Source organism: Oncorhynchus gorbuscha, linkage group LG25 (genome assembly GCF_021184085.1).
Source record: "Oncorhynchus gorbuscha isolate QuinsamMale2020 ecotype Even-year linkage group LG25, OgorEven_v1.0, whole genome shotgun sequence".
NCBI lineage: Eukaryota > Metazoa > Chordata > Actinopteri > Salmoniformes > Salmonidae > Oncorhynchus > Oncorhynchus gorbuscha.
Genome location: NC_060197.1, coordinates 42026136 through 42042503, shown reverse-complemented (window position 1 = coordinate 42042503; position 16368 = coordinate 42026136).

Here is a 16368-nt window from a genome sequence, read left to right as displayed (position 1 = left end):
GAGATGGTTGTCTTTCTGGAAAGTTCTCCCATGTCCACAGAGGAACTCTGGAGCTCTGTCAGAGTGACTATTCAGTTCTTGGTCACCTCCCTGATCAAGGCCCTACTCCAACCGATTGCTCAGTTTGGCCAGGCGGCCAGTTCTAAGAAGAGTCTTTGTGGTTCCAATCTTCTTCCATTTAAGAATGATGGAGGTCACAGTGTTCTTGGGGACCTTCAATGCTGCAGAAATGTTTTGGTATCTTTCCCCAGGTCTGTGCCTCAACACAATCCTGTCTCTGAGCTCTACAATCAATGTAATTTACCGAAGGTGAACTCCAATCAAGTTGTATAAACATGTCAAGGATGATAAATGGAAACAGGCTGCACCTTAGCTCAATTTTGAGTCTCATAGCAAATGGTCTGAATACTTATGTAAATAAGGTATTTCATTTTTTTACTTTTAAAACATTAGCAACAATTTCTAAAAGCCTGTTTTCACTTTGTCATTATGCGGGACTGTGTGTAGATTGATGAGGACAAACATGTATTTGATCCATTTTAGAACAAGGCTGTAACATAACAAAATGTTGAAAAAGTTAAGGAGTCTGAAAACTTTCCAAATGGTTTATGCTATCACACACTTTTGAACCATTTTCTATGCTAAATATAAGGAATGATAAAAGGATTTGATTTCTAGTTAAAAATAAGGAAAAGGGGTCTTAGAAAAAATCAAGCTGTAACATCTAGCATTAACATCTAGCAGTAACATCTAGCAGTAACATCTAGCATTAACATCTAGCATTAACATCTAGCAGTAACATCTAGCAGTAACATCTAGCAGTAACATCTAGCAGTAACATCTAGCAGTAACATCTAGCAGTAACATCTAGCAGTAACATCTAGCAGTAACATCTAGCAGTAACATCTAGCAGTAACATCTAGCATTAACATCTAGCAGTAACATCTAGCGGTAAACATCTAGCAGTAACATCTAGCAGTAACATCAAGCAGTAACATCTAGCAGTAATATCTAGCAGTAACATCTAGCATTAACATCTAGCATTAACATCTAGCATTAATCTAGCAGTAACATCTAACAGTAACATCTAGCATTAACCTCTAGCATTAACATCTAGCAGTAACATCTAGCGGTAAACATCTAGCAGTAACATCTAGCAGTAACATCTAGCATTAACATCTAGCGGTAATATCTAGCAGTAACATCTAGCATTAACATCTAGCAGTAACATCTAGCAGTAACATCTAGCAGTAACATCTAGCATTAACATCTAGCAGTAACATCTAGCAGTAACATCTAGCAGTAACATCTAGCAGTAACATCTAGCAGTAACATCTAGCAGTAACAGTAACATCTAGCAGTAACATCTAGCAGTAACATCTAGCAGTAATATCTAGCAGTAACATCTAGCAGTAACATCTAGCAGTAACATCTAGCGGTAAACATCTAGCAGTAACATCTAGCAGTAACATCTAGCAGTAACATATAGCAGTAACATCTAGCAGTAACATCTAGCAGTAACATCTAGCAGTAACATCTAGCAGTAACATCTAGCAGTAACATATAGCAGTAACATCTAGCAGTAACATATAGCAGTAACATCTAGCAGTAACATCTAGCAGTAACATCTAGCGGTAAACATCTAGCAGTAACATCTAGCAGTAACATCTAGCAGTAACATCTAGCAGTAACATCTAGCAGTAACATCTAGCAGTAACATCTAGCAGAAACATCTAGCAGTAACATCTAGCAGTAATATCTAGCAGTAACATATAGCAGTAACATCTAGCAGTAACATCTAGCAGTAACATCTAGCAGTAACATCTAGCAGTAACATCTAGCATTAACATCTAGCATTAACATCTAGCATTAATCTAGCAGTAACATCTAGCAGTAACATCTAGCAGTAACATCTAGCAGTAACATCTAGCAGTAACATCTAGCAGTAACATCTAGCAGTAACATCTAGCAGTAACATCTAGCAGTAACATCTAGCAGTAACATCTAGCAGTAACATCTAGCAGTAACATCTAGCAGTAATATCTAGCAGTAACATCTAGCAGTAACATCTAGCAGTAACATATAGCAGTAACATCTAGCAGTAACATCTAGCAGTAACATCTAGCATTAACATCTAGCAGTAACATCTAGCGGTCTGAAAAGATATATATGAATACATCAAACATAGTAATGTTGAATTAAAGACCGCTGCCAACTAATATCAACACATAGATTTTGTTTTGGAGGAATTATTTTCCTTGTGTATGTTTAAATAATTTTGCATACAGCCTTGAAATTCCATTACCAATAACCCACAGGGAGGAGTAGGATATTTTCCAAAAGTAACACATAAAGGTTGACCACTCCCGAGATGTAAATACAGACTATGGTTCGATTCCAGGCAGTATCACTACTGGCCATGTTTGGGAGTCCAACAGGCCGGCACAGACTTTCCCCAGTGTCGTCCGGGTTAGGGTTTGGCTGGGGTAGGCCGTCATTGTAAATTAGAATTTGTCCTTAACTGACTTGCCTAGTTATATGGAGGTTTAATGTAAAATAATTGTCAATGTGTTTTTACTAATATCTATTTGTTGATTAATTATTAAGTGTTTAAAATTCAAATTACAGCAATTGAATAGGCTAATAGAGGAAATCATAGAAGTCACAAACCACAATTGGGTCACCTGCTACAGTCCTCTCTTTCACTCCTATACTGTTACATTCAGCTCATAACTGTTTTCACTAGTATACTCTTACGTTCAGCTCATAACTGTTTTCACTAGTATACTCTTACGTTCAGCTCATAACTGTTTTCACTAGTATACTGTTACATTCAGCTCATAACTGTTTTCACTGGTATACTGTTATGTTTAACTCACAACTGTTTTCTTTCTCTTTCTGGTGGTCAAAGCAAGTTTGAAAACAGTCTGAACAACCTCTCTCTCTCTCTCTCTCTCTCTCTCCTTTTCACTCTTTCTTCTCTCTCTCCAGTTATTGTCATCTTTCCTAGCTCTTACTGACACCATCTCTTTCCATTTCCTGTCACCAGCATCCTTACCCACTGAGCTCTTACTGACACCGTCTCTTTCCATTTCCTGTCACCGGCATCCTTACCCACTGAGCTCTTACTGACACCGTCTCTTTCCATTTCCTGTCACCAGCATCCTTACCCACTGAGCTCTTACTGACACCGTCTCTTTCCATTTCCTGTCACCAGCATCCTTACCCACTGAGCTCTTACTGACACCGTCTCTTTCCATTTCCTGTCACCAGAATCCTTACCCACTGAGCTCCAACTGACACCAGACGTCCATGGACGTTGAAAAGTAGTTGAAATCTGGTCAGTCCGCCCTGGCCTTGACTTCAACGTGCACAGACGTCATTGTTTGGTATGGTCTGGAACGACTTAAATTTCAACGTCCACAGATGTAGATCCATGAGTACTCTACTGTGCTGTAATATGCTCTCAAAACTTGTGAAACATCGATCTTAAATTGGTTCAAATCACCCTACTTGTAGAGGAATGCCCTGCCATCCTCCTCTCTTTCATGTTGCCAAAATGGTCTATGACTCTATCTTACATTTGTATACATTTTTAGTGTTTGTTGTCCTAGACTAGGCTACCTGGCTAAAATATTTACTTAGGCCTAACTTCCTTTCGTGGGCAACAATGAGCCAGCTAGTTAACATTAGCCTTCTACATCTAGCTGTATATTATATATTCCATCCTCTCAGGCCAGGGGTACAACAATGTAAGGATTTATGGTAGAATCAGAATCACCATTATAATGATTGTACAGTATGGAGAATTAAGAAAAACCACAGGTACAAATCTGTATCCATAGCAAATTTAGGAAAGGGACGATATTAGCAAGTTAGCTAGCCACCGGAGTACAACGACACAACAATTCAAGTTTTTTCTGTCAATTATGTTTTGCTTTTGATGTGATTGGTGTGAAGCCAAATCCAAACTGGTTTCTCTTGATACTTTTTTGGGGGGCGCAAGGACCATTCACTGTTGAGGTCACTCAGCTCAATGCTGGCAAAACATTTTTAATCAAGGAAGGCCAAACGCTCACTGGTTTCCCTTGCTATGGAGCTCAATGTCATAATATTGTTGGTCTGACAGTATCAGATAGATGGGCTACACATAATGAGATAGAGAGCCGATGTTTCGCTCGCTCGGATGCTTTCTCTAGTGTGATACATTCAGCCACTTGCCAATTGAAGGAAAATTACAACAAAAAAAACATTTATTTATATTTTTTATCTTTCTTCTCTTTTTCTTAATTTTCCTTCAATTGGCAAGTAAAATGAGATTTTTTTTAATGAATATGCACTTTATCGAACTAAACATACATGCATTGTGTAACATGAAGTCATATGAGTGTCATCTGATAAAGATCATCAAAGGTTAGTGATTCATTTTATCTCTGTTTGTGCTTTTTGTGACTCCTCTCTTTGGCTAGAATAATGGCAGTGTTTTTCTGTGAGTTGGTGGTGACCTAACATAATCGTTTGTGGTGCTTTCGCTGTAAAGCATTTTTGAAATCAGACACTGTGGCTGGATTAACGAGAATTGTATCTTTAAAATTGTGTAAAATACTTGTATGCTTGAGGAATATTAATTATGAGATTTTTGTTGATTTGAATTTGTCGCCTTGCACTTTCACTGGCTGTTGGCGAGGTGGGATGCTATCGTCCCACATATCCCAGAGAGGTTAAGGTGGCGTATGAACTAACGGCGTATAAGGAAAACAATTATGATAATACATGTTATAATATGGCTTTAATCCTGGCTTCACTTCCCAATTGATTGTATCCACGCATTACTTGATCCAAAATGAAATTTCGTTACCTCAATTCTGTTACCAGGTGTAAATCAACTTAGGGGTAGGGTAGGGTAGCCTAGTGGTTAGAGCATTGGACTAGTAACCGAAAGGTTGTAAGTTCAAATCCCCGAGCTGACAAGGTACAAAATCTGTTGTTCTGCCCCTGAACAGGCAGTTAACCCACTGTTCCTAGGCTGTCATTGAAAATAAGGATTTGTTCTTAACTGACTTGCCTAGTAAAATAAAGGTAAAAACTTCACTTATTGTATTTCAATAGCAAAAATAAAAAAAATTAAAGTCAAGGTGTCATGTCATAGCTGAACCCCGTTCTTTCTGTAGACATCTTTGAATGTTAATTCAGAGCAGGCATTTTGGACATTTTTGGAAAACTAGTTTGTGAAAACGTGGTCACATGAACTGAAGGAGATTTTACATATTACCAAACAATGATTTTTATTTTATTTATTTAACTCAGCAAGTCAGTTAAAAACAAATTATTATTTAAAATGATGGCCTACACCCGGCCAAACCTGGACAACGCTGGTGCAATTGTGCACCGCCCTGTGGGACTTCCAATCACTGTGGGACTCCCAATCACAGCTGGATGTGATACAGCCTGGATTCAAACCAGGGACTGTCATGACCCCTGTTGCACTGAGATGCAGTGCCTTAGACCACTGAGATGCAGTGCCTTAGACCACTGAGATGCAGTGCCTTAGACCACTGAGATGCAGTGCCTTAGACCACTGAGATGCAGTGCTTTAGACTGATGCAAATATTGCATTTGCACAGTTCTTCCAGTAATGTTTTATTTATTTATTTTTGGGGAGGGACATTGTTAAAATTAGTCCTCCTGCATAGAGTGTATTAAACTTCAAAGTCAATAGGTTTTGTTTGGCATACATTTCAAAAACGAAAAATCTGACTCAACGCAATTCCGTTACGTGGAATTGCCCTTAGTCCATTTTCAATTTAAAACAATTAAAAACAAGTTCGTAGCTATCTCCAGATATGTGTTTGTTTGTGTTTACCGCCAACAGAGTGTCGTCAAGATCACAAGCCCGGAAATAACCCATTGATACTTTTTTTGAAATCTGTTTATTTATTTACTGTCTGCGAAAGGCTAATGCAAAGCATCAATATTGGTTCAAAGCGGAGGGAGAAACAAACATGCGTACCCACTCTATAGGCTATTTCCCAGACGTTTCCTCAGACGTGGGATGGTTTTATTAGTTGTAGGTCCTTCAAACTACCCCAGGAATAAAGAAGCAAATGTCAAATTAATTGCTAGCAAGCGTTGGGGTTTGACCATCTAAACCTCTAAGCTAACTACAAAGCTGACAGAGGCTTTCTGACCTTTCTACAGCACTATGGGGATTTTGATAAATATCTACTCAAGATAGGATTGTACAAATCGTATCTGATGAAGACCTTCAAGGTCTGTGTCTGGATCTCAGTCTGTGTTTTGGTCTGGATCTTTGTCTGGGTCTGTGTCTAGGTCTGTGTCTAGGTCTGTATGGGTCTTGGTCTGTGTCTCGGTCTGGATCTTTGTCTGGGTCTGTGTCTAGGTCTGGGTCTGTGTTTGTCTGAGTCTAGGTCTGTGTCTAAGTCTGTGTCTGTGTCTACGTCTCTCTGGGTCTGTCTGGCTCTATGTCTGTTTCTAAGTCTGTGTCTAGGTCTGTCTGGGTCTGTCTGGTTCTAGGTCTGTGTCTTTGTTTGTGTCTAGGTCTGTCTGGGTCTAGGTCTCTGTCTAAGTCTGTGTCTAGGTCTGTGTCTGGGTCAGTCTGGGTCTGGGTCTAGGTCTGTCGGGTTCTGTCTGAGTCTTGGTCTGTATCAACATCTGTCTGGGTCTAGGTCTGGGTCTAGATCTGTGTCTAGGTCTTTGTCTAGGTCTGTGTCTGCTTCTGTCTGTGTCTGGGTCTGTCTTGGTCTGTATCTGTGTCTGGGTCTGGGTCTGGGTCTAGGTCTGGGTCTAGGTCTAGGTCTAGGTCTAGGTCTAGGTCTGGGTCTGGGTCTGTATCTAGGTCTATGTCTGGGTCTGTGTCTAGGTCTGTTTCTAGGTCTGTCTGGGTCTGGGTCTGTGTCTGTCTAAGTCTGTCTGGGTCTCTGTCTAGGTGTGTGTCTGGGTCTTTTTCTAAGTCTGTCTTAGAAAAGTCTGTCTGTGTCTGGGTCTAGGTGTGGGTCTAGATCTGGGTCTGTCTAGGTCTGTGTCTAGGTGTGTCTAGGTCTGTGTCTTTCTGGGTCTGGGTCTGTTTCTGGGTCAAGGTGTGTCTAGGTCTGGGTCTGTCTGGGTCTAGGTGTGTGTCTAAATCTGGGTATGTCTGGGTCTGTGTCTAGGTGTGTGTCTATGTTTTGCTCAAGATCTTCTGCACCAGGACGACATCACTAAGACATTTTGAGAACCATATAGGGTATTAATGCAGGTGATGCGACAAGCTCAGACTGGATTCACAAAATCAAACCTTCCATTCCAGGGCAGTAACTGTTGTTCTCTTTTAATAAACATAATAGCCAACTTAAAGCCGACTGTGGGGAGTAGTAGTGACACTTTGTAAAAAACTGAGGAAAGCAAAAGAGCAGAGAAAGAAAATCTCCAGCCGTCCGTCGACTATAGCTTGTGCACTGGGTTCCACAGCACTGTCAACTCAATTTGTTTTGCTTACTGAAAATATACATGACTGAGACACACTGTTGAGCAAATGTGAATCACTTAGTAGTCAGACCAGGGGGAAAAGACGGTTGACAGCATCAGCAGATTCCTCGCTAGGGTGCAATCTCGCATCATGCCTGCTCAGATGATTCTGATATTGTCATTTTCTTTATGAAAAAAAGAAATAATGGACGGAATAAGAAAAGACTATGGGACAGCAGTGGAGAAGGTAGAAAGCTTTAAGTTCCTCTGCGTACACATCACGGACAATCTGAAATGGTCCACCCACACAGACAGAAGGCTGAAGAAATTTGGCTTGTCAACTAAATCCTTCACAAACTTTTACACATAAACAATTGAGAGCATCCTGTCGGGATGTATCACCGCTTGGTATGGCAACTGCACTGATCCAACCGCAGGGCTCTCCAGAGGGCAGTGCGGTCTGCACGACTCATCAACGGAGGCAAACTACCTGCCTTCCAGGACCCGATGTCACAGGAAGGCCAAAAAGATCATCAAGGACAACAACCAACCGAGCCACAGTGCCTGTTCACCCCTTTACCATCCAGAAGGCGAGGTCAGTACAGGTGCATCAAAGCAGAGACCGAGAGACTGAAAAATAGCTTCTATCTCAAGGCCATCAGGCTGTTAAACAGCCACCACTAACACAGAGAGGCTGCTACCAACATGCAGACATAAAATCATTAGCCAATTTAAAAAAATGGATCACTAGTCACTTTAATAATTCCACTTCAACAATGTTTACATATCTTGCATTACTCATCTCATATGTATATAATGTATTTTATACCATCTATTGCATCTTGCCTATGCCGCTCAGTCATTGCTCATCCATGTATTTATATGTATATATTCTTATTCCATCCCTCTACTTAGATTTGTGTGTATTAGGTAGTTGTTGTGGAATTGTTAGATTACTTGTTAGATATTGCTGCTCTGTCGAAACTAGAAGCACAAGCATTTCGCTACACTTGCGATTACATCTGCTAAGCATGTGTATGTGACCAATAAAATGTGATTTGATATGATTTGAAGAGATGCCAGGAAAACTAGAAAAAAGTAGGGCTATCTCAGAACAACATTTTATAATTACTGGACCACATACTTTGAATGGGCTAAAGCCCCCAAAAGCAACCAGGAAGCTGCTGTGTTCCTCTCTTTCTATGCTCACAGTCTAGCTGTCTGTGTGGGTGAATAACACAGGGTAAAATGAAGGTTGGGGGCAGGGGATGCTTCACCATGCAGAGTTCAGACATAGTTCACAGCCACACATTCAGGAACACAGGTTGGCCACATACAGCTGCACTGAGGAGGTACGAGCCCTCTTTGATTATCTCTTTTCTCCACAACTGATGGAGGTCAGCATTGCCTTGGGGGATGTTTTTAAAGAAGTGGTGTCTTGTTTCTTGTTGATGTCTGCCTACCAGAGACCTTTCTGAAATGTTGATGAAGCATTTGAGGGAGAGAGGGGTCTGTAACAAGGAAGCAAATACATTGAAAGAGAAAAACTAATATAAATGCTGTGATGTTTCAGATCTTACCCGGGAATGTAGGCCTATGTGGTGGGGGATACCCAAACTTAAACTCAAAAGATATCACCGAAAAAGAAGAGACAGCTAGGGAGATGAGAGAAAGGGAGTCTGTGCTGCCAAGCTTTCTAAAGCAGGCAGGGATGAAACGTCGCCTTGTTCATAAGATGATTATGTTGTTAAATGAGATACCGCAATACTCTTGTAAGCGCTTAATCCAAGGATCTCCGGCTGCCTTGCAAATGTACCAGATGTCAGTGAGTATGACACAAAGCTCTGGAATGAGCAGCAGTATCCTCCTCGTACTTTCCCTTATCATTCTGTTATATTTCAGACGCAGTGGTAGCCTGGTGCTTGTTTTTATGGGACGCATTGGGTTGTACTCAATTAGTTCATATGTTCCTTGGAACATTTTAGTAATTTAGCAGACGCTATTATCCAGAGAAATTGGGGTTAAGTGCCTTGCTCAAGGGCACATCAACACATTTTTCATCTAATCAGCTGGTGGATTCGAAACAGGAACGTTTAGGCTACTGGCCCAATGCTCTTAACCGCTAGGCTACCAGCCAATCTCAATGGAAACACAAAGCGTACAACACGGGCAGAAACTTAAAAAAACTATGTTTCTGACTCGCTTCCCCTGACAAACTTATTTCAGAAGTGCTCTCTTAGTGTTGCCTTGCTGTCCTCTCTCTCTCAATTCCCAGGTGCAGCTGTGGCACTATGCATGTTCGGGCTGCTTGCGCACAACCAGTTCAAAATTCCAATAGACTCAAATGCCACACAGCGTTAAGTTTGGGTAGAAAACTGATGTACCACAGTGGGGGAAACTTCTAACTGCTAACTGCTTATTTCACCAGATCCCTCTTAGTATCGCTATGATTTGCTGAATGTTCATTCTGATTCTCTCGCAATGCCCAGGTGAAACGTTAAGGACGGGTGGACCGAGGTGGAGTAGCATTCTCTTTCCTTTGTCCCTTGTCGGGAATTGAAAAAGCATGACATTGACAACATTACAGCGTGGAAACAGGTGAGGTCGTCGTGCTCAGACCATCCCCATTGAATCAGATGGCGAATTATGCTGAATTATCACGCTATCATTCCCACTAATTGCATCTGACTGGTTTTCCAGAGAGTATTGTAATTCCCTTAAATGAGATAAAGCGTCTGTGATGAGCTATGCTTGAACTCAGTTAACACTAAGTGATATGTGACTGGTTTCCCTCATTGTTTACCATGAGCAGGCTACTCAGTGAAAGGTAGCTAAAATAAAAACTGGGGATAAAAAAAAGTTTTCAAGGTGTATTAATTGCATTGCTTTTAGGGAGTATGAGTTTCATGTTACTAGCAATGTCACGGCCACTTCCTTGAGGGGAACGAATCTTAAGTGCACTAATATAGCATATGGATCACACAACTTTAAATTAAACAATATCAAGTGCCAGATTTTCTCAAATACTGCCGAAGCAGAGTATGTTGAGAATCAAAGTCATTTAATCACATTAAATATGAATATTTTGATTTCCAAAGAAAAGGGCCCTGTTTCTGCACGGCACTGATGTCGTTAACGACCTCTTCCTCTCTCTTCCTCTCTCTTCCTCTCTCTTTCTCTCTCTCTCTGGCTCTCTCTGGCTCTCTCTGGCTCTCTGACTCTCTGACTCTCATTATTTTATTAAACATTTTCTTAAAGTTGCTCTGTGTCGGGCACTCATGTTTGAGTTCTCAGCTGGCTGACGGGTTGTCACAGATAATACGTTTTAACTCCCCATGTGGGACCAAAACTCACTTTCCTTGTAATGTTCCTCATCATTGTATTCCCCTTTGAAGCCCCTTGAATGTAAATTGGAAAAATGTCAAGTAATAAGTGTCATAAACCTAGATGTGCCTTTAAATAATGTATCCTGTCACACACTTAAAATGTACGTCTTGCAGAATTAGTAAAGATTAAACGTACCGTACTTCGTCTTTATATTTAAACACCATATGGATCTATTATATTCTGATCTTATCAAACATCCATTAAGTGTGGCATTAACAATAAGTCACACTATACATTATAATAAACCCGCCACTGTCATTAAATTCATGTTTGCACAATAATGTATAATTATCATTTAATAATGGGAATTGATGGGAAATTATGTAAATATATCACTAGCCACTTTAAACAATGCTACCTTATATAATGTTACTTACCCTACATTATTCATCTCATATGCATACGTATATACTGTACTCTATATCATCGACTGCATCCTTATGTAATACATATATCACTAGCCACTTTAACTATGCCACTTTGTTTACATACTCATCTCATATGTATATACTGTACTCAATAGCATCTACTGTATCTTGCCTATGCTGCTCTGTACCATCACTCATTCATATATCCTTATGTACATATTCTTTATCCCCTCACACTGTGTATAAGACAGTAGTTTTGGAATTGTTAGTTAGATTACTTGTTGGTTATCACTGCATTGTCGGAACTAGACGCACAAGCATGTCGCTACACTCGCATTAACATCTGCTAACCATGTGTATGTGACAAATAAAATTTGATTTGATTTGATTTGATTTATCAGGTAATCAGATCAAGGCCTTTCCAGTTGAAAACCTAGACAGCCATGTAATTACACAGCGATCTGTCACTTCAACTTCCAAGCATTCCTAAACTATCAAACCTGAACTATCAAACCTGAACTATCAAACCTGAACTATCAAACCTGAACTATCAAACTTTAACTATCATTCCTGAACAATCATTCCTGAACAATTATTCCAACACCATCATTCCTGAACTATCAATCCTGAACTATTATTATTAATATTATTATCAAACTGTTAGAGGACTGGACGGCTGACTATGGATGGAAGCTGCTCTGCCATGTGATCTAGCTCCAACCCCAGCTCCCTTATTTGTCCCTTGGTGGCATGACTCAATGCTCCGTGGCAGTTTTGATGGACATTTCGCATTGAGCTCCTCTGTTCTCACTTTCAGTTTTACGGTGCCACTTTCCCCATCCTCTCTGCACCGGAATAACAAGCCATTTCAGAAATTCCTCTCAGGGATCCCTACTGAAGCATCCACGCTCCGGAGCCTGGATTTCTCGCCTCTCACCGGCTAAAGCCGCTCCAGAGCCAGGAAGGCACAGCTCAGTCGGCGAAGCCCGGCCGCTGTTTCTGTGGGATAAGTTGGCCAAAATGTAAAATGTAAAATAGTTGCTTCACATGACGCTGACGCAGTGGCTGCTTCTGCTCCTGTCATTGGATGGCTGGTTAGGCATTCTCAAACTCATAAAGGATGCTGCTGTGCTGGTAAAAAACAAAGACAGCCCTCTAATTTATGCCTGGGACTAGTCTTGCTAGCTGGTGATCTGCATTCGGGCCACAGAAAAAGACTGAGCTCTGAGGCTATGTTGAGTAGGAGGATTCTGTCAAGCTGCAGAGAATTCCAGGAAGTGGGGGAACGTCTTGGATAGAAACATTTTATCTGATGCAAGAGGAAACAGACTGCCAAAAGTGATTCCTGATTTTTTTTATTCCTGAACTCTCACTCCTGAAATATTATTCCTGAACTGTCATTCTTGAACTACCATTCCTGACCTTTTTTTCCTGAACATTTATTCCTAAACTATATTCCTGAACAATTATTCAAACATTATCATTCCTGAACTCTTATTCCTGAACTATTAATACTAAACTTTTATTGATAAACTTTAATTCCTGATCATTTCATCCTTAACTATCATTCCTGAACTATAGTTCCTAAACTTTTATTGCTGATCTATCATTCATGAACTATCATTGCTGATCTATCATTCCTGATATGTCATTCCCAAATTATTATTATTGATCTATTATTCCTGATCTATTATTCCTGATCAATCATTCCTGAAATATCATTCCTGAACTATCATTCCTGATCTTTCCTAAATTATTATTTCTGAACTATTATTCCTGAAATGTAATTCCTTAAAAATCATTCCTAAACTATCAATCCTGAAATATTATTCCTAAACTATCAATCCTGATCTATGATTCCCACAATAGGTACAGGCACTGTTTAGTGTCTGTACCTGACAGAACTGTGCGCTTTCGTTTTCACTTTTGTTATTTTGTGTGTTTTTTGAAAATAAAAATCATGAACACTTTCCACGCTGCGCTTTGGTCCACTCTTCATTCAACAAACGAGAGCCGGAACTATCCTGAACTATTATTCCTAAAATATCATTGCTGATCTATTATTCCTGATCTATTATTCCTGATCTATCATTCCTGCTATATTTCCTGAACTATCATTTCTAAACTATTATTCCTGAACTATTATTCTTGATCTGATATTCCTGAACAATCATTCCTGAATGATTAATCCTGAAATATAATTCCTGAACTATTATTCCAAAACTATCATTCCTGAATGATCATTCCTGAATGATTTTTCCTGAACTATTATTCCTGAAATTGAATTTCTGAAATATCATTCCAAAACTATCATTCCTAAATAGTTTTCCTAAACTGTCATTCCCAAACTGTTGTTCTTTAACTATCATTCCTAAACTATTGTTCCTGAACTATCATTTCAAAACTATTATGATTGATCTGTTATTCATGAACAATCATTCCTGAAATATTATTCCTGAACTATCACTCCTGAAATATTATTCCTGAACTCTCATTCCTAAACTATCACTCCTGAAATATTATTCCTGAACTCTCATTCCTGAACTATCACTCCTGAAATATTATTCCTGAACTCTCATTCCTAAACTATCACTCCTGAACTATTATTCCTGAACTCTCATTCCTGAACTATCACTCCTGAAATATTATTCCTGAACTCTCATTCCTGACCTTTTTTTCCTGAACATGTATTCCTAAACCATCATTTTTGATCAATCATTCCTGAACTATCAAACCTGAACTATCATTCCTGAACTATCAAACCTGAACTATCATTCCTGAACAATTATTCAAACGTTATCGTTCCTGAACCAATATTCCTGAACTATCACTCCTGAACTATTATTCCTAAACGATCATTCCTGAACTATCATTCCGTAATGATCATTCCTGAACTATCATTCCTAAACTATCATTCCTGAACTATTATTCCTGAAATTGCATTTCTGAAATATCATTCCTAAACTATCATTCCTGAAATAGTATTCATAAACTGTCATTCTTGAACTATTTCTCCTGCACTGTTATTCCAGAACTATCATTCCTGAAATGTCATTCCTGTACAATCTTTACTGAATGATTATTCCTGAACTATTATTCCTGAACTATTGATCTATCTATCTGAACAATCATTCCTGAGCTATTATTACTGAATGTCCATTCATGAACTATTATTCCTGAACTATTTTTCGTAAACTATCATTGCTGATCTATTATTCATGAATTATCATTTCTGATCTATCATTTCTGATATGTCATTCCTGAATTATTTTTCCTGGTGTTTTATTTCTGATCTGTTTTTCCTGATGTATCATTCCAGACTTATTATTCCCGATCTCTTATTCTTGAACTATCATTCCTGTATGATTATTCCTGAACTATCATTCCTGAACTATTATTCATAAACTATCATTCCTGAACTATTATTCATAAACTATCATTCCTGAACTATTATTCATAAACTATCATTCCTGAACTATTATTCCTGAGCTTTTATTCCTGAACTATTATTCCAAAACTTTCGTTGCTGTTCTATCATTACCTAATTTGTCATTGTTGATCTATCATCATTGATATGTCATTCCTGAATTATTATTCCTGATCTATTATTCCTGATCTATCATTCCTGAATTATTATTCCTGATCTATTATTCCTGATCTATCATTCCTGAATTATCGTTCCTGTATGATTATTCCTGAACTGTTATTCATAAACTATAGTTTCTGAACTATTATTCTTGATCTGTTATTCCTGAACTATTATTCCTGAACTATTATTCCTGAACTATCATTCCTGAACTATTATTCCTGAACATTTATTCCTGAGATATTATTTCATTGCTGATCTATCATTCCATTCTGATATTCGTGAACTATTATTCCTGAACTATTATTCTTGATCTGATATTCCTGAACTATTATTCCTGAACTATCCCACCTAAATTATCATTCCTTTTCTATTATTCCTGAACGATCAAACCTGAACTATCAAATCTGAATTATCAAATCTGAACTATCAAACCTGAACTTTCAAACCTGAACTATTATTCCAACACTAACATTCCGGAACAATTAATACTGAAGTATCATTCCTGAGATATTGTTCCTGAACTATTATTCTTGATCTGTTATTCTTAATCTATCATTCCTGAACTATTATTCCTGAACTACCATTCCTGACCTTTTTTCCCTGAACATTTATTCCTAAACTATATTCCTGAACAATTATTCAAACATTACCATTCCTGAACTATTATTCCTGAACTACCACTCCTGAACTCTTATTCCTGAACTATTAATACTAAACTTTTATTCATATCCTTTCATTCCTGATCATTTCATCCTTAACTATCTTTCCTGAACTATAGTTCCTGAACTTTTATTCCTAAACTTTTATTGCTGATCTATCATTCATGAACTATCATTGCTGATCTATCATTCCTGATATGTCATTCCCAAATTATTATTATTGATCTATTATTCCTAATCTATTATTCCTGATCAATCATTCCTGAAATATCATTCCTGAACTATCATTCCTGATCTTTCCTAAATTATTATTTCTGAACTATTATTCCTGAAATGTAATTCCTTAAAACTCATTCCTAAACTATCAATCCTGAAATATTATTCCTAAACTATCAATCCTGATCTATGATTCCCACAATAGGTACAGGCACTGTTTAGTGTCTGTACCTGACAGAACTGTGCGCTTTCGTTTTCACTTTTGTTATTTTGTGTGTTTTTTGAAAATAAAAATCATGAACACTTTCCACGCTGCGCTTTGGTCCACTCTTCATTCAACAAACGAGAGCCGGAACTATCCTGAACTATTATTCCTAAAATATCATTGCTGATCTATTATTCCTGATCTATTATTCCTGATCTATCATTCCTGAATTATTATTCCTGATATATTATTCCTGAACTATCATTCCTGAACTTTTATTCCTGAACTATTATTATTGATCTGATATTCCTGAACAATCATTCCTGAATGATTAATCCTGAACTGTAATTCCTGAACTATCATTCCAAAACTATCATTCCTAAATAGTTTCCCTAAACTGTCATTCCCAAACTGTTATTCTTGAACTATTATTCCTAAACTATGGTTCCTGAACTATCACTCCTGAGATATTATTTCTGA